This window comes from Melozone crissalis, unplaced genomic scaffold (genome assembly GCF_028551555.1).
Source record: "Melozone crissalis strain CALT ecotype California unplaced genomic scaffold, PUWL_Pcris_2 ptg000042l_1, whole genome shotgun sequence".
NCBI classification, from domain to species: Eukaryota; Metazoa; Chordata; class Aves; order Passeriformes; family Passerellidae; genus Melozone; species Melozone crissalis.
The window spans coordinates 19,787,911-19,807,369 of record NW_026535820.1 but is presented as its reverse complement, the minus strand read 5'-3'; the positions used below and the strand labels follow the sequence as shown (position 1 = coordinate 19,807,369).

At 39.3% G+C, this 19,459-nt stretch overlaps 1 protein-coding gene across 7 annotated transcripts in view; it reads left to right on the top strand.

Moving 5' to 3' along the window:
• The window catches only part of DLGAP1 (DLG associated protein 1), a 400,895-nt gene that overhangs the window by 97,176 nt on the left and 284,260 nt on the right, over positions 1-19,459 (top strand). The window contains exon 3 of one of the 7 annotated variants that reach the window (XM_054285398.1): positions 8,857-8,953. The exons of the other annotated variants lie outside the window; for them this stretch is intronic. The gene's annotated coding sequence lies outside the window, so the exon portion shown is untranslated. The remainder of the gene's footprint in view (positions 1-8,856; positions 8,954-19,459) is intronic. 7 annotated transcript variants of the gene reach the window in all.

Sequence of the window (19,459 nt, the reverse complement as noted above, 5' to 3'; positions counted from 1 at the left end):
TGTTTTCATTTAAGAAGAGAGAAGCCTGCGCAATTCATTGAATCCATATATGCAGCAAAGCTAATGAAAGCAAAAAACAAACAAATAATGTGGACATCAAAACTCAAATAGCCAGCTGTACACCTCCCTCCTCACTATCCAGACATTAAGTCCTTGTATGCAAGCATTCATCCACAGAATCACAGATCACAGAGAGGTGATCTGGAAGGGATGTGCACGGCTTCACGCTTGCCCTGCACTCAGCAGTGCAGCAGAACTAGCGAGGCTGGAGACTGTTCTGCTGCAGCTGTCAGCAGCAAATTTCTGGTGCACAAAGGAATCATGGGTTGTTTTCTGAGAGGTGAAGCAATGCTGTTGTCCCTTGGTAATACAGTCTGTGTCCCTGGAATACAGCCTGCTGTGGAGCATCAGGGAACTACAAGGAATAAGAGTTGGCCGTATGTACATCAGAATTGACAAGAACAGTTAAAGTGGGAGCAGGATCATAGGCACTTGAGAAGTGTGTGAGTTGTATTGATAACATGACTTACCCATGTTTCATCCATTAACACAGACTTATTTAGATGGCCCATTTTTAAATCAAGAGTCTCACATGTTATGTAAACATGCTATTAAACTTCAAGAACCTGTTGGAAAGGTTCCCAGTTCTGCCTTTCTCTATCTGCATTGCCAATGCCTTGAGAAATCCAAACAATGTTGTATGTTTTTAGCATGGCCTGCCAGAAAAGCAAACAAACTCAGGACAGAAGAAAGTAAGTTGATGTCATCCTGCTTATAGGATATGACAGCACACTGAGGCATGGACTTAACATTGACTGAGCTTGAAAAAGAGGATAGGCTTGGTCATGGTTCCCCTTTTGTTAGCAGGCTCTCATAGGGTGAGAGAATGGACTGGTAATTAGTATGATTAGTCTCTGTTGTTAAATTCCATGTTTAGGTACCCTTCTCTTCAGTTAAACAACTTTATTCAATAATTTCTTTCCCTTGGAGACTGTAGTTGGAGTTCAGAGAAGAGGAAAGATCAAAGGATCTTCAGTGTGCAAAGCCACTGTGATGGAAGGGAACTGACTAGATAAGACAATTCTAGATGGTCTTAGCAGGCAGTTGAGGTCCTGTGCTGCAGAAGATGACTGAGAAAGTACTTAGAAAAACAGAAAAATAGGACTGGATCTTGGCTGGTATATACATACTGAGGCGCTAACTAGAGATTAAAAGATGAGCTAAAACCTTAAAGGTTTGCATGACACAGTTGCACAAATGTGGGCTGAGGCTGGGCTGTCAGATTGGCTGATTGGTAGAGAGAATGGTCTTCTCCTCTAGTAATTGTATTTTTATTTCATGATAGCTTGAAGGAAGGGCCTGGATGACTACATGTGTGTGTTTTATATGCTGAGACATTGTATAAGATTCTGAAAGGAATTCAGGCATGAAGTGGTTTGGATCTGGTTGATTTTAGGGTTTTTTTTAAGTCTTACAATTCAAAAGATATGTGTAGGTATAAGAAACAAGTGAAAGAAGATCATGTAGAGAATAAAAGAGTTCTTATTTTAACCAAAGATGATGTTTAAACAATTTTTTTTGTTACAGTCTTTAAATATAAAGTCAGCATTGACAAATACAAATGACTGTACAATGACAAAGATGATATGTTGTGACTTAGAGGAGGGAAAAAGCTTTGGGTTGTACATATTTTTACTATGTATATAAATATGCATGCATAGAATTAGAGCCTCAGAACTTTTAAATTAAGTGTTCTTAAGGTTTCCTGTTTAGCAGGCTGGTTAAGAAGTACAAAGTTTAAGAACAATGGGAAATTGTGAAGAGTTTCATAAGAATATGGTTATATAAAACTATATGTAGGCCAAAATTGAAATCTAAGCAGCATGAAATATGTACAATTTAGCTGAATGTTAGTGCTTAAATGGTCACTTAATTACAGAGACACCCTGGCTCTAAATATCCTGTTTATAAATGCAATGCGTATTTAAAAGGGGGCATCAAAGCACACATGTAACTATTAAAAAATGTGGTGTACAGTGTTATATTTATCTTATTGGTGTTTCTCATTCATAAATTTCCTTCTAAAGGACAAAGTTTTTCTGTACAGATTCAGATTTTTAAGGTAGTGGAAAGTAAATGTTATAGGGTCCCTTTATTTCTTCCTTCATCAGGAAACTAAAACAAGTAGCACATCTATTTCCCATCACACTCTTTGATTAGTTTCACCCCAAAAGAAACTTGTGCTCCACAATATAAGGACTTTCTGTAAGCCCTTAAGTTTCAGATAGTAGGTGAGTCAGTAACATTCCTGGTGACCATGAAGATGAAGTCTTTTGAAATGGGTTACATAACTTGCTGCAAGTGCAGAGATGGCTTGGCATACATGTTTAATGGTTTCACCTGTGGTGATGCTTGAGGGCAACCTCCAAGCATTAATGCTGAACTCTAATTAGTGCAGACAAGATCACAGCACTGGATTTCAAGGGAATGCAAGATAACCTGCAGACAAATTACCAGTGAAGTAACATGACGAGTTCTGACAGTATGTTCAAATCATGTACAAAAAAAAAAAATCCATCAACTCCAACATTTTCTAATATATTGACTATCAAAACATTTTGTCCCCAGTAGGTATCTAGACTTCTGGATAAGTATAGAAGTGGCACTGTAGCTGGAGGGTTTATGGTAATTCTATAAGCAGCAAAGTGTCTCTGCAAAGGAGAGATAAACAGCGAGTAATCCTCATAATTCCCCACTGATAGCCTATCCATCTCTGCTATAAATTAGAAAGCCCAGAGATTAGGAAGGCTAGGCAGGGTGTAGCTCACAGCATTAATCACAGTATTAGGACAGCACTGTGCTTGATTTCTGTGTCCAAAGCACTGGTATTTCTCTCTAGGTTAAAATGACGTAACGTAGTTTGGAATACATACTGTTCAAGCTGCCTGCTCAATGAAGAGATGGTTTTCCAGAAGACGTTGTCAAACACTTCTTAAAACTAAGGTATTGACTGCAGACTGGGGAGTAGTGCAGTACTTTTCACCATGAGGGCTGTAGCCGAGATTTTGTAATCTCTTCAAGTTTCTAAATTCAGATTTATTTATTTAATATGTGTTCAGCATAATTCAGATGGATGAGGGTCAGTTTGTCCTTATACTTCTTGGTTCTAGGAGGATACTGTGCAAATGCATCTGGTCTTTTGGAATCTGCATGTGGCCAGACAGGCAGAACAGGTAATGTGATTGTGTGTGTACAAATGCCTATTTAAGCATAAAACATGAATGGGCACCTTTCAAAATTAGAGGTTAGATACTAGTTCTCGCAAGCACATGGCTGAACTAAATAAAATTAATATGAAATTTTCTTGATAAAATTTATTGATCTGGTAGTCAGATGGAGAAGGAAGAACTGTGGCTTGGCTTCCATAATAATGCAGCAATTATTCCAAATCCTATACAGCTTTTTGTTTAAAGTACCAAAAATGGGTAATTTAGTTGTCTGTTTTTTATTAGATGATACATCAGGTTATATATTTTATTTGTTCAGATCTCCACTCCCTAATTCCAAAGTCTTTTTGACTACATTGACAACAATTGTACTCTCAAAATCTAATTGATGCATTTATTATTCTCACTTCAGTTTTTTGAAATGCCTAGCTCAATAAACTGTTGCTTGAGGGGCCATTTTGAGAAACAGTAAGGCTTTTCCAAAACTGAAAATGCATCAACAAATGTTTTATCTTTACATGCACAGTAGCAGTGTACAGGACTTTGGGGACGCTGAAAGTGTTTTCATCATGTTTGATCATCTTGCTTTGGAGTGATGATAGGGTTTCTGGTTTTGCAGTCATGAGAAGGGCTAAATGGAAATCTCTAGAGAAAGGAACTTCCTAACAACAATATGAAAAATGTCTGGTCAGCATAGGGAGAAATACACTAATAAATGTTCATAGGGGAAAAAAACCCAGTCTCTCTGAAAGGGATAGAATTTTGTGGAAAAAGGAAGATTTTGCTTCCAGCGTTAGAGATATTGTGGAAGGATATGAATTGACATAAAGTTGATAAAATCTAATAGGCTACAGGAACAGATGTTGACAAAAGAAGTATCATTTTATCATCAGCACACAGTAATTTAGACTCAGCAGATTCCATTCCAAAGTTGAAGATTCATGTAATTGTAAATAAATATCTGCAAGATGACAGCATAGCAGAAGACAGTCTCAGGGACATGTTCTTTAAAAAAGCCTCAAACCAAACAGTTAGAGGAAATATACCCTATAGGGTAAATATAAAGTTCATAACAGAGTACTGTGGAAGATAAAGCAAAACATCGACCCACAAAAGCAAAATCTTCCAGCAAAAGGTAAGACATGTATGTAAGACATCAGTGGAAAGAAGTTTTGCAAGACAGATCAAAAAGGAAATGTTAGCACTGGATGACAGCAAAGGAATGCATCTTCAACAGCATACGGAATGTCTTTATTCCTTTATGAAGCTAATTTCTGAAATATATTCACAGAACTTTGAATGTCAGCATTTTAATGATAGTGGTCTGATCTACCCTTCCCCCCCCCAGAGATGTTTCAGAAGAGGAATGGAGATTTTCAGACAGCTTTTTTAATAATGTAAAGGGGGTCTTCTACAGCATATCAGGCACCGTGTTTTGTGTGTGTGGACTACAACCAGCAGAGTTTCTGGTGGGGAGGTGAACTGGGGCTCTTGCATTTGTAGCCATTGTTCAGCCTAAACTGAACATCAAAGAAACTCAACCAAAGATTGGTGTTGAGACCTTGAGCTGTTTGAAAAACTGGCAGAAGCTGTTAGGTAACAAACAATCAAAATTCTGTAAATACTTTCAGAAAGGGATGTGCTTCAATTTTAATTATCTTCTAGCTTGCCTAGGAGAAAATTGTGTTCCTGATGGTAGAGTAAGTGGAAGAGAAATCACCATCCTCTTTACTTCTTCAGGGAAACTTAACAAGTGTGGAAATACACTAGAGAGCTGTTAAGATCCCTTTTTCCCTTCCAAAGTGTTTTTAGAAAAAAACTAATTAAACCCAAGCACATAGCATCACTAGTAGTCATTTCAATGTGGATAAGTGAACATGATATTTAGACCATGGATCTGAGGCATAGGAATTATATTCCAGTTGTATTTTTATGTCTGTAATTCTGGAATGTGTTGTAAATTATTTTCAGTTCCATTACATTCCAAAATGTTCAGAATTTCACAATCAAAGCAATGATGCCACTGGTTCCCTAGTATCCTCAGTTCTGAGAATTTTGTCAAATTAAATCATAAGTCTTGTTCAGGCTACTGATGACCTATGTAAGGTTTGAATGATTCTATCTGCTCTAATTTGTTATCACATAGGAATTATTAAATTACAAAGAAGGTAGGAATTCTGGGGGGACTATTTGGTGGTTTTAACCATTAAACAGTTCTTTAGTTTTTCCTGTTAATTCTGCATTTTCCCAAGCTCATCATAAAATAAAGAAAGGGTACTATTTCCTGCTCTTTATCTGTGCAGTTACATTTTATTGACTAGACAGAACGGAGTGTCCTGAACAAGACAAGATCATTGGGAAAATGTGTTTTCATGTAGCTGTAAGGAGTATTATAATGATCAACAGAGGGCACAGTAAGCTTACAGAAGCAAGAGTATGGTGTCTCATACCTTTTCAGACCTGGTTTTTCTAACCTCTCTGAAGTTATTTTGGGGAGTTCAAGTCATTTATTAGTCTTGATAACCTCCATGCTTGCTTTTGATTTATTTCTGATCCCGAAATTTGGGGCGCCTTATAGCAGCCTGGCAGTGATGGATATATGCATTACTTTTTTGTTCATGACATCTCACTTTCAAGTTATAGGTGCCTGCTTGAGGCAGTAGTTGGCAAAAATTCAGGAATCTTTGCCTTGCTATTCTCTATCAAAAAAAAAAAAAAAAAAAACAAAACAACCCTGAGTATGGGAAGCTAAATCTCTTCTCTCTTTTGATTAAGAAAGAAATGGGAAAAGGAGAGACTTACTGTTGAAATTTTCTAGAATAGAGTTACAAACTCTAGCTCAGTACATGCTTACACTGTCATGACTGGAAACAGAGCTGAAATATAACTTCTCTGTGCAATGTGGTGCCTGAGCTAACAAGCCCTATGAAGATAGCCATGCTGCTTCCAGAGGCTGCAGCCCCTCCATATATCCTGCTGGGCTGTGTGGATTTTCAGCTGAGTTCACTTCTAGTTACAAATATCAGCTTCATTTTCTAATAACAGTTGTTAAGTTTAAAGGCATCCAGTGTTCTGGTGAACTTTGAACATGGTGAGGATATCCAAATATGGGTACCTTCTGGTCTTGTAAACCTAGGAATATAAATTGTGTTAGTATGTCGTGGTTTAGGAATGGTATTCCCCAATTTAGTATTCCCACTGAAACTCTCCAATCCATGTGCTTATTAATAACTCCTTCTTTTCCCTCACATCTCCTACCACGCCAGGCTGAAGAGTAGGACTGGAGGCACAAAAGATGAAGACCATGGGTTGAAATAAGAACAATTTACTGGAAACAGCAATGAGATAAATAACAGTTACAGCAACAATACTAATAACAGTATTAGTATAAGAAAAAAAGCCCAAACAATTCACATGTGGTTGCTCACAACACTCCACCAAAACCCCCTAAAATACCTGACCTCTCCCTCTTCAATGCCATGCCATCCTTTCTTCTGTCCCTGGAAAATGAAGTGAGTTGTTGCAGAATAACCTCTAAATTCCTAACCATGCTCCCTCCTACTGCAAAATTTCACCCTGTCCTGGCCAAACTCAGGACAGAGTAGAAATGAAAATACACATTTTTTATAAACTTTAAATATTATAAAGGTTACGTGACTTTTAATTTAACTCTTTGAAAACACAGCTGGAGAACAGAAAATTGACATTTAAAAGAATCTGGTATACTATGCCAGGTACTTATCTAGATTATTGGAATTAGTGCAGTCTGGCTGGGAAATTTCACTGTAACATAGCTACCATCAAGAGAGAAGAATAAGTGTGACTAGGTAAGTGGTCAGTAGTTGTATAAATAAATAGAGCATGTCAAAATCTGCAAACATTCCTTTATTCACATTTACAAAGGTTATGTTGCTTCCATGAGGGTATGGTAGTGCCTGGCAGGGCCTGAAAAACACCTGTGAAAAGGAATTATGTGTATTCCTGAGGGGGATTGCACTAAATCTGGTGCTTAAAGTCATTAAAAAAGTGAAAATTCCTCTCTAATTATTCTGCTTACTGAGTGCTTGCTAACTGCTCTGTACATGCAGTTTTCCAGGAGAACTCAGCCCAACAGTATAGGTCATATCTGGCTCTTCATTCACTTTAGGTATTAATGCTGTTTTAGAAGTGTTTCCAGTAACACTGTGGCTATTGTTCAGATTAACAACTGGCAGTCTAAAACTTCTCTACATTGAGCTGCTCACTTTTTTGCTATGTTTCATCTGAAAATTCTCAAGTCGGGCCTGTCAAGAGACCCTACTGTGACTGGATAATTCATGTGCATAATTTTGGGACTCCCCATTCTCGGAAGTGGTGTGTTTTCTAAGTTACTGTCAGGTCCTTTATTAGCAGAATCCTTTTCAGAAAGATGAGGTATCATTGCTGGGCTTTATGAAGTGTGTTAGATTTTCTCATCCTCTCCTAGTGTGTTTTCGCATGCTTGTTTTTTTCCACCACCTTCTTAAGCAGTTATCGTTCCTGTGATTCCCTTGAACCTTACCCTGCTGAAAACTGATTTTATGTTGACTTAGTTTTGCCTACTATCCTGAAAACAAAAAAGTTTTTTGTCAGGTATTCCATAACCCTTCTTGAGGGACCGAGTGACTCAGACTTGCAGAAGGGAAGCAAGCACACCCAGTTGCATTTTGGACAACTCAGAAGTCCACCCAATTTAACTCTCCACACCCAGTCTGTGGAAAATCAGGAAAATGGAGGTATATACACACTGACTTCTTGTCCATAGTGGGAAGGCAATGTTTTTCGTTGAAATAAGTATCTTCATTCAATTCCTGACAGCTGTTTGCCATACTGAACTTTACACAATAAAATTATTTTTTCCAGGTTCTGAAAAACTCTTCATGTAATTGAAGGTATTCTAATGCAGAGAAAGGAAAAAAAAAAAGATGGGAAATAAGTATTTGAATAATATGTGGTAGTATATTTAATTTGAGGAATGTTTGCTATTGCACACCTTAAGACTGGTTTTACCTGGGACTTCATTGTGACATTATAAAATTGGGGTGTGGGGAATCTTTGTCTTTGCTTCCCAGAAAAGCATCGTGTTCTTTTTACTTAAGACCTTTATTCAGAGGTGGGAAATTGATGCTATTGCATTGTCTATTATTTTGTAGATACTAAATTCCTTCCAAATAGACTGTCTTTAAGTAGTAAGGTTTACAAAAAAAGAAAAATATACTACAATGTGGTCTGAAATTAGGATAACATGTCAAAGAGAAGGGTGTTTTAGGTTATAAATATTCTATTTTAGCCATGTATATTTTGAATTATGATTGTAGTTCACTTCAGAAAGACTAATAGTCTCTAAGACTATGCAAATGTCAGCCAGTGCAGAATTCTCAGGATGCAGTGCTGCTCAGGATTTCAGATGGGTAGTTACTGGGGAAGTCGGAAAAGTGTGCATATGAATCCAGAAACAGAATCTGCTTTTAGTTGCCTGGGTTGCTTTAGTCAGTGTCATAGGAGATAGCATTGCACCTCAGGCAAGAAAATGTGACTGTTTAATGTTTGAGACAGATCTCATGCTTAAGTCCAGAAACTGAAGTATAACTGTGGTTTTTTTTTATTTTAGCAGGGAAAAAGCAATAATCCCAACTGGCAGTCCAAAAATAACCAGATTGGAGGGTGGAAGGAAAAAGAAGGAAAAGGGAGGACTAAAACTGTAAATTGTTGGAGAGGTAAATTGTTACTGCATAGCCACAGTTCCCTTGCAAGGAGGAGCAGGGAAGCAGCATTTTATCAGGAGTTTGTGAGAATGTAGTGGTGTATGGTAACTGCAAAGGAGGAGCAGAGACACCACTGCTACACCATAACATTTGAAATTATTAAAGAGATTTGTGGGAGAGAAAGGGAAGTATCTCCAGTTCTCCTCTGGAGATGTAAATACCTTGTGGTCTGTTGTGTCATGAAGTTCCTTAAATACCTCCTAAATATTAGACTGTTTCTAATAACTCAATGTAATGTTCTCTCTCCCTATTTCTATTGTAATTCCTGGTCTCACATCACTAGCTTTAGTCTGGGTGGTTCAAGCATTGCGAAAGTCTGGTTCTTTTCAATGAAATTGTGCAGGAGCAGATTCTTATTTGTAATTCCTTTTCCTTGATCATCAGATTAATAGGGGGTGTTGTGGGATTGTGTCATGTTTAGGCTGTGATATGTGGATATTTTGTATCATCTTTGTATTTGTGGAAATGAAAAACCTCGGGCGCAATGGAAGGAGAGTTATGAGTCCTGAATGGATTTTTCTGATTCAGAAGTGAGCTGTGATGTGACATGATATCATTTGAGGACTGGAAAGGAAAGGGGAAGATGTAAGGAAGATAGAAAATATGGGACTCTAAAAGTGCTTGGAATCCAGTCTCAACATCTATTGCTTTTTTTCCCTCATGAAAATAAATTTAAATGTTTCTTCTTAAACATTTTAGAAGTGCAGTATATTCTTCCTTGATGCTAGATATTACATAGGCTTCCATTTTTAAGGTTTGAACCATAAATGCAACACAGAGGAATATTTTGCTAGTAATTAATATTTCTTTATATGTGGATTTATTTTTTATTTTATTTTGTTTTATATTACATGTTTGGACTTGAAGCCTTTCTTCTAAATTTTGCATTAGTAATTACAGGAAAAATTGGTGGTTTTCTCTAGTCATTTATCTCACCTTTGGTTTAAAGGAATAGATGGCAACATGTAATGATATCCCTTCAAAGCTAAGTGAGAGGGCTGATATAACCCGGACCGCACTGAAAGATAGCCAGTCTTTCATTGCAGAAGAAAATGCAAAGTCCTGTGTTTGGGCTGGGGTAACCCTGCACAGCAGCACAGACCATGAGGCCAACTGGCTAGCAAGCAGCTTGGTTGCTTCTGGAGGTATTTGTGGGTGATGAGTTGTGCCTGAATCTTCAGTGTTTCCTTGCAGCACACAGGCAGTCATGTCCCAGGCAGTGTTACCAGCAAGTCCTTCCTTCCCCTGCTTGGTAATTGTGAGAGCACATTAGGAGAGCTGCAACCAGTTTGGAGTCCTCTGCCAGAAGAAATTCCCTGACGTGCTGAGTCGAGACCAGCAGAGAGCTACCAAAGTGGTCATGGGGCTGGAGTACTTCTGGGGTTATGAGGGGTGAGGCTGAGAGAACTGGGTTTGTCCAGCATTAAAAAGAGATGGCTGATGGGAGGTCTCATTGCTGTCTTCACTACCTCAGACATACAGAGGAGATGGGGCCAGACCCTTCTCAGAGGTGTGTAGTGGAAGGACTCAAAGCCACAGACTAAAGAAAACACAGGAAATTGTGACTAAAGAGTAGGCATTTGGGGAAATGACTGGGGTAAAATCATGAGAGCAAATGTAGTATGAGGCTGAGGGGTATCTATCCTTGGAGGTATGCAGAACTTGGCTGGGCTGGCTTTGTGATGGGTGCTTGGACTGGATGACCTCTAGAGATTGCTGCCAACTTAGATGGTTTAGTGCATACTAGTGAAAGGCCAAGAGGGACATAAATGAGATTTCCAATGGGATTATGCAGAATAGGAGGCATCTCCTTAGAATTGCATGCATGTTTATGGGGGCTTTTTGCTAAAACCCTGCTGGCTCTTATTTTCACCTTAACTTACTTGAGAACATTTCTGTAATTTCTCATTTTAAGATGTTTTGATTGTTTGTGTGTTTGTCAGCTTTGCAATCATAACAATTCATCTTTCTTCTCATAATAACTCTAGAAACTGATAAGAGCCTTGGTGATCCAATGCCCCATTTCTTTGTAAGCTTTGATCAGTGAAGTAGATAAAAAAATCAATTTCTGAATTATTCTGGTTCAGATTTTGCCTGGATACTGTCTGTAAATAGTAGAGATGATTTACACTTATCTTTCTCTCAGTTTCTGCTTCAGGCTCTCAGCAAGCTCCAGCAGATATGAAATGGGTATGATGGGCTGTAGCAATATTTAGAAGGCTCTGTTCAGAGCTGTGGTTCTAGCAACTTGTTTCACATGTAGTAATTTAAAGTTCTGGAGGACAAGGTAAAAAGCTCGCAATCTTCCAAAGAGGTGAGACCCAGTGCAATCAAGTCTCTGATGGCACTACTTTGTAAGGGGCATGCAAAAGGTACATTTTCTGTGCTTTACTTTAAATCACTTGCTAGCTTTAAACCCATTTGCTAGACATTATTTACTCTCTGGAGGCTGCTTTCATGGACCTTCTTGAGAGCTGAAGTTACTCAGCAGTTCACCTGCTATGAACCCACATAGATGGGCAGCTAAAAAAGAAAATCTCCCAAGCAACGATTTCTATGTGCCTATGTGACTTACTTGACTCAGATAGTTTCTTTATTGCCATGTGTCAGTCATCTGCATGCGTCTGGGTTGTGCACTGTGTTAGGGCCTCCCCTTTGAGGAGGGTCACTTGGCATCTCTCCTGAGCTCAGCTGAGGGCAGTTCATTCCTCCTGTAGAAGTCTTGCAGCATCCCTCATTTCCTGGGAGCATCTGGAGCATGGTGTGAGCTGCATTAACTACTCTGGTAGGGGCAGCTCATCCATTGCTGCATTGATGTAGGAGCTGTAGGACCCTGCTGTGCCCCATCAGATCAGACTTCGTCTGTATGTGCGCAGATAAGATGCCAACAAATATGTTGTCACTGCTGAACCAGCTTATCCCACTTGCAGCCTGTTCCCATGGAGGGCAGTCTCTGGCAGGCAGGGCACCAGGAACAAGTGACAAAGACTGGGCTGGGCTCCTCTCAAAGGGACAAGTAGAGGAACACAAGAGCCTGTGTTGTGCTCAGCACAATGTGTACACATGTGTCCATGCTAGAAATGGAGCATTTTGGGACTATGATTGCAGCTGTGGGCATGGGTGGGCTGGTGAGTACAGAAGACTCAGTCACTTCACTGATGATGGCCTGGGTAGGCTTTTGGTGTAGCTCATGTTAACTTTGTGATGCAGCCTGGTCAGATACTCAGGGCAGCAGTCAGACACCACACTTTGGGTCACTTCACTATTTAGTTCTCTTTCTCCATTAAGTAGCTGTTGAAAGTGCTTATGGTCCTGTTCCTGTTCCCCCTAAAGCCTGATCACCTCTAGTGGTGCTGGAGAAATGCAGCTTATTCCCACCATATTAGAACAACTTGGATTATCCTGAGAAGAAAGAAAGAGAATTGAAAAAGTGAAGTGAAAGGAGGGAATATCACATTAAATTTAATTATTTTTGTTTGATTTTGTAGTCAAAACAAAAGGGATTGTTCATTCTCTCTTGGATAAATTGGAATTACAGATTTTACATAGCAATTTAAGCTAGTATTAAGCTCATATATAAAAAAAGCCCTTAAAGTCTGTTAAAACTAGATTTGTTCTCAGAAAAAAACAATGAATTGCCAGCTTCCTGAAATGCATATACTTCCTATGAACTACCCAGACTGCTCTAAAGGAATCGTGCCATCAGTTTGGCCAGCTGACAAGGCATATGGCAAACTCCTTTATGATGCCTGTTATCTGTAATGATAGCTGTTTGTGTAGCTGTGCTATTCACTAAGTGAGAGTAGAACAGTAGTGCAGCAATTGCTACTGAGTGGAACAAACTGCAAAAGGACAAAAAAAAATTAAGACCAACATTTTAGAAATGTGAGAAAAAGAAAAGCAGCATAGTCACCCAGAGGAGTTTCTATAGCAGCAGTAATCCGAAACACCCAGGCACATTGCCAAGAGCTCCAGTAGGTTGTTAATCAAAACTTCCAAATCTCCTGCCAATCCAAGGCTCTCTTAGCATCAGAAGAGAAAGCTGTCACATAATGATGTGATACTTAAGTTACATAAAGAAATCTTCACATTTTTTTTTGTGAGGAGTATTCCTGTCCTAAACAGATTTTTTTTTCTTTTTTCAGACTATAAGAGAACCCTTCCCATTGGAGTTTCAGTTCAAATAATGCATTTTTAAACATTATTACACTTAATTTTTAATAAGCATACAGGGTATTTTTGGATACCCTAGAGAATATATTCTCTTTTACTGGCTGCAATTAGGTGTTCCAGTAGTAAAATGCAAATCTCATAATTCTTCCTAGGAATGGCAAAAGGTAGTAGTAAGAAGATTAAGCAAGTGTCTGTGTAAAGCAGACACTTTAATTGCAATGTAAAATTTAAGTAAATTCTGTAAAAGTGCTGCAGTTATCTATTTAGTTACCAGTAATATATGGCTTTGCTTCAGGCATTGAATTAACTAAAAAATAGCGTCAGCCACTTCCTGTTTGTATGGATAGTTGGTTTCTTTATAGTATCACACAGTAGGCATTTTTTTCAGCTGATGCTGACAAATCCCATTATCTAGGAGGTGTTTCTATTGCATAATCTTAGCAGCAGTGAAGGCAGCAGTGATTTCAATCTTTTCCATCTTAATTTTCCGGGTGATGGATTTTTCAGTTCGCTTGGAGGGAGAGGAGAACGCGGCAGGACATAAAAGGAAAGTGTGCTTTTTGGCGTGGTTTTCCATTCCCACTGCTTGCCTGGCAAGCCCTCGGTGATCCCAGTGAGGATGCTGGAGAGAGGCAGGAGGGAGGGCAGGAGGCAGAGGCAGTACCCGCTGGCCATTCTCACCGGGAGCGTTCTGCGGCACCGCACTGTTTGCTCTGCCACTGGTGGGGTCAGCGCTAATTTACACAGTCTGGCATGTTTCGAGGAGAAGTTCACTGCTGAGGGAATGTCTGAGAGTACACGGGGATGCCAGTGAGCTTGGAGAGCTCTGGTTTTAAGCTGTGTTTTTATAGGAGCTGTGCTGCCATAGAAACTGAGAGACTATACGTAAGCTTTGGCTTTCTATGTAAATAGCTGTAAGTGCCTTTGGCCTGCCTAAATCTTGGGAGAGAGAGAGATTTATGGGGCTTAGGAGAGGAGAAGTTCCCTCCCCCATGACCCTGTTTCCCAAAAATACCATATGTCAACAGGATTCTTTTAAGGGAGCTGTTAAGAATATTAATGAAACAAAGCATCCTGGGGTTTTTGTAGGATAACCCATGTCAGTTGATTTGGAGAAAAGCTTTCACCAGTATAGTTTTCAGCCTGTCAGAATGGAATGGAGAAATTTAAGATGGAAGAAAAATTCTGAGTACTGCTTTATAGGTCTCAAATTTCATGTTATAGCTGTTGTTTAGCCCCCTATTCTTCTGCTTTAGCACAATTTCAGCTACTGAGAGTAGACTCATTAATACCATAAAGATCCCTGTGTGACATGATAAATCAGTCTGTTATGGGCCAAAAGGCATGGTCAATAGCCTTAGGCAAAATTAATGTAAGGTAATAAACCCAAGAAGATGGTATATATAAACTGAATTACTTTCAAGCCAGTAGGGACACTCTTTAATTCAGTAGTAGTTTGGCTTTTGTTTAGTTTACTACATTTACACTGTAGCTGTGTGTAAGAAGTACACAGTCTTTTCTTGGATCACTGACCAGTTTAGAGTTATGAAGGAGCCTAGATATCTGAATGGAGACACAAGAGGGATAAAACCCAGGCTAACAATTTCAGATTTCTTTGGAAATGAGGCTTTACTCAAGGGTCGATAAAATAATTTCACTGTTTTGCCTATCCATCAACTCTCCTGAAAGACTGTCTGCACTTCTGTCAGACATGAGGTGGCTGTCAATGCAGGTAGATGCAGGATGGCATTGATCCAGTTAGGTGTGTGACAGCTTTCAGCTTCAGTGCAGGCTAGAGACCCCAGGTAAATGCTCAGAAGAGTGACTGGTCTTGAAAAGCCTGTGGCAGAGCATGCTTGGCTATGGATGGGTGCAGCGCTCTAAGTCATTGCAAGCAAGATTAATTTCCCCCTTTGACTGGGACACTTTAAGCTGTCTGAAAACTGTGCATCTAGTCTGAGCTATGTCTGGGTGCCTTTTCCTGCCAATGGAAAAGTGATGATATGTCTTCTCTTAATGTGGCTAGATGAAATTACATGTGTTGAATATCCCACTTAGATTGCTACTGAACTAAGCATGATTTTATGTACTTCAGGCCATCACAGGTCCCCCACAAGTGGAATGCACCTTCATGTATTGCACTCTTGCTTCAATGGAGATGATCAAAAGATCACTTTTTTAAAAGAAAACAGTATACTTGGATTGCAATTCTGTGTTCAGGACAGACCACAAATTGGAATTTTATACCCAAATCCATCAATCATTTATGTAACAGGCAGTCTAAATCATGCCTGTGATACTGGCAGTCTACTTGTAGAGCCATAAATTATTGATCTGCTTCCTGCAGATTGTTTGCCCTTTCTGACTTAGACTCAAATTATTTACTGCCTTGGTTTTTTACGAATGTTTATGTCACACAGGCCTTGTTAAAAATAATAGAGGCATAGACTTCTTGAAGAGGTTTGAAAGATAGAAACTCTGTAAGAGAGTTCAGTCTCCTACATGATTCTGAGTTGATCAGTTTATGCAGACCACATTTTCAAGGCAGTCTACATTTCCACTTCTCTATGGAAACAGAAAAAAAGAACTTGTACAGGAATCTGAAGGTTTTTTGATCCTTTTCACTGATTTTTCCTAGAAATCCAGTTACAAAATTATCAAGAAACTGTTCTAAAATCTTATCCCTGTAAAAGGAGTTTTTGCTTGCAGCAGTGGGTTTAATGACAAAGGTGCTTCATATCAGACTTGTTTTAATAAAATGCAGTAACCCCTGTTAACTTCAAGTGTGCCTTAAATTGCTGCACTATTTTTCTTTATTTACTTTTAATCTGGCAGAGACTGATGGTTTGATTTTCAATTTTAAAAAGCTGTTCATTTTATGAGATGTGTAATGAGTTACAAATGTAAATTTGATCTAGGAAAAGTACAGGAATTTTCTGCTGCAATTGGTCCCTGGAATTGTGCCCTAGAATGGAGATAAACAAGGACATATAGGCTGAAGGAAAAATGTACCTTTGATATCTAATGTGGTTTGGTCTTTATGTCACAATTATTGCAGACTCTTGAAAGGGCAGTCTAACACACACTGGGCCACTGTGAGAAGGGAGTGTGAGAAGGAGTGGAATCAGTCATTTCTCTCACAGGTGTTTACAGGTCTTCCCTGAGGATAGCCAGAAACAAGAATATTGCCATAATCCTCGGCTATGGGAAAACCAGCTTTTTCTGAGACCCACATTTACAGCCATCACTGAAACATACCATTGTGTTACACATTTCAGCTGGACTCCTATTCCCATAACTTGTACTAACAAGAAAATGAGTCTCCTCTCAGAATCGCATTTAATACACCATTTCTATTCTTCACATTCAGCCCACATGGTGCTATGCCTGAATAAAAGCAGATTGGCTTCCTTTTTTATTCAGACACTCTGGCTAACCCTCATATACATAAAAGAACTGCATCAATGTTACCACCCACTGAACATACACATTTTTTTTCATGAATTGGGTCCAATCCCTTTTTAAAGAAGCTCTTAAAGGGATTGGGTAGCTTCTTTGCATGTTATGCAGATCCTTCCCACTTCACAGAATCAGCAACAGCTATTGTTGGGAGCTAAAGAAGCCATTTTCCTACCAATTGAAGTGAAATATTAGTCCTGCTCCATAATAAGCTTAGTGAGTATTTACGGGATACTGAGGTAGTAAAGAACCACTAGAGATCTTGAGTGGAATATAAATAGATTACCTTTTACAGGGTCTCAATGAGAGGAAGCTGAGAACTATGTCAGCTGTTTAATTATTAACATTCAGTATAATTCAATAGCAAAATAGGCTTTGATGGTGATCTTCAAAAGGGTTTTAATCATTACTTCCCTCAAACACAGAAAGTAAGTCTGAGCACTGGGGGTTCAGCCTGTGTTTCTGTCAACTGTGCTGGAAGGTTACCACTGTGGTGTTGCATTGACTTTAATAGCAATAATTAAGATAGCACCAGATTTTTAAACTTATTGGCATTTGGGACTATTGCTACCACATGGCATACCTGGGTAATTCCTGAAGCACAGAGGACAGACTAATGAACAAAATTCACTTAAATCCCACTGAAATTAATTAAGTTGTATGATAGGACTGTAGATTTTGGGCCCACATGATGCACGTGCATGGCACAGAATGCAGTCAAAAGTTTTGTGATTTTCCTTTGGTGTGATGCTCCCCTGCCACCTGCCAGGAAACTGATGAACACACAGGCCCCTGGAGACAAGGACAATTGTGGAGCCCAATTTCTTCACCAGCCCACTTTCACAGTTTGAATTTGTGCACTTCATTTTGCATTTTATTTGATATTACAGAAAGATATGATATGTAAGCCCCTGAGGAATGTGTTCCCTAGTTTGTATAGAAAAATTATTCTAAGTGAGGTTGGGAGGAGGTGTGGGATGCAAAGCAGGGTGGGGCAGGGGGAGAACAGTTTAATGCAGGTGCAAGTGACATTGAGAGAAAATAATAATTTTATAGTAGGAAGTGCAGAGTTGCTAAACTTTCTGGGTGTTGAAGTCTTGCTGCAAAGTGCAAATTCCTGATGGATTCCTTATACCTATCCAAAATGAGATCTTCCGCTTTTCCTGCGGTAAGTCCCCACTCCCTCATTCCATATTGCTGCTTCTTCAACTAAATTCATGTCCTCCCACCTTCTGGCTGCTCCAGCTCTGGGTCGCTTGCCCTGCTTCTCACCCCTAATGTACAAACTGTCCTCATACCAGGTTGCAAATGCTCCAGAACTGCCTCCATCTCTAAGCACTTCTCTTAAAACCTGTGCATGTCCTTGTACACTTCTTCACTGCAGCATCCCTTATCTACAAGAGCTTGGAGGCTTGGAAGATGAGCCAAGGGCTGCAGCTGTAGCTGTGTTTCCAATATATTTAGCTTCTCTGCAGTCATAGCTAGTCTTTGATCTCTTGTGTGCTGGCCAAGGTCTGTGGTTGGCCATGCAGGCTCCCAGGATGGAGGGAAGCTGCGCTGTTTGTGCTGTGACCTGTCTGCCAGAACAGCTCTGGTAGGAAGGCACCCAGTGCAGGCTGAGCTCTGGTACTGTGCTCCTCCCTTCTGCATGTTATCCCACAGGAGTGTGTCTACAGTCACATGGTAGTCTGCCATGAGAATTCTGCTTTGTGTATAGAGTCTTTTGGGGGAAAAAGTGAGGCAGAGAACAGCAGGGGAGAGTAGGAGCTGGTGTCTGTGAACCTCACTGGCTTGTCCAAATCCAGCTGATGACTGGATTTCCTTTCAGTGTCACCTTTCAGTAACTTGAGGGGTGGGCTCACTGCTGAAGTCATTGGGTTGTCTGGGTTGTCCCATGGCTCATGTCAAAACATTTATCACCCACTGTGTTTTCTGATATCTTGGTTTGGTTTTTTTTAAATAATGAAACCTAAACTGGATCAGTATATCTGACTTTTCATACGGTCAATTGCAGTACCTTTGCAATTTTGACAGATACTATTTAAGCTATAGCTTATATTGTTATTTTTTGATCCTTCTGTTTCAGGACCTAGGTAGAAAATATTTTCATGGCGTGGTTTGAAAATTTGATCTGCAAAACCATATTTTGAAGTTTGTGTCCTTAATACCTCTCGTGAGGTATTTGCTCAGCAAGTGTGTTTTACTTTAGTTATTTTCTGGTATACTGGTACTGGTCATAGGAAAAGGATTTTTTTTCTTTCAAGCAAACATCTAATAGCCACACTAAAAATGTCAGAGTGCATTATTTTATTCCTTTCTCTACCTCCCTGATCACATCCTTTTCTTGCTATTGCTATTGCAGTGCCTCCTTCAATTAAATAGATAAGTAGACCTCTTCCACTGCTCATGCCAACATATATTGCTTGGTGTAGGGTTAATAACTCACACTTGCTGCTGCTTTTCTGTCTATTGCCAAGTCAATATGAGCTTGTTCAGACTCTGTTCAATCCCTGTAGCTTCAGAATTTGAGCTCTATGGCCTGCTTCAAATGTTCACCTGCCTCTTGGATGAGCAAAGTACTTCTGCCAGGATGACAAGATTTCATACACTGAGCCATCCAGATAATTTTACCATAATCTCATGATAATAAATCTTTGAGAGAAACATTCTCTTCTAGAAGTCCTGCTAATGTATACTGTGATCACTAAGGAAAATGGTTTAGAGCTATGAGTAATTTCATTACAGTGGTATCATTTTTCCACAAGGGAAATTTAGAGAATTATTGATATGCAGTAGCATGAAATGAAATCCAGTCCC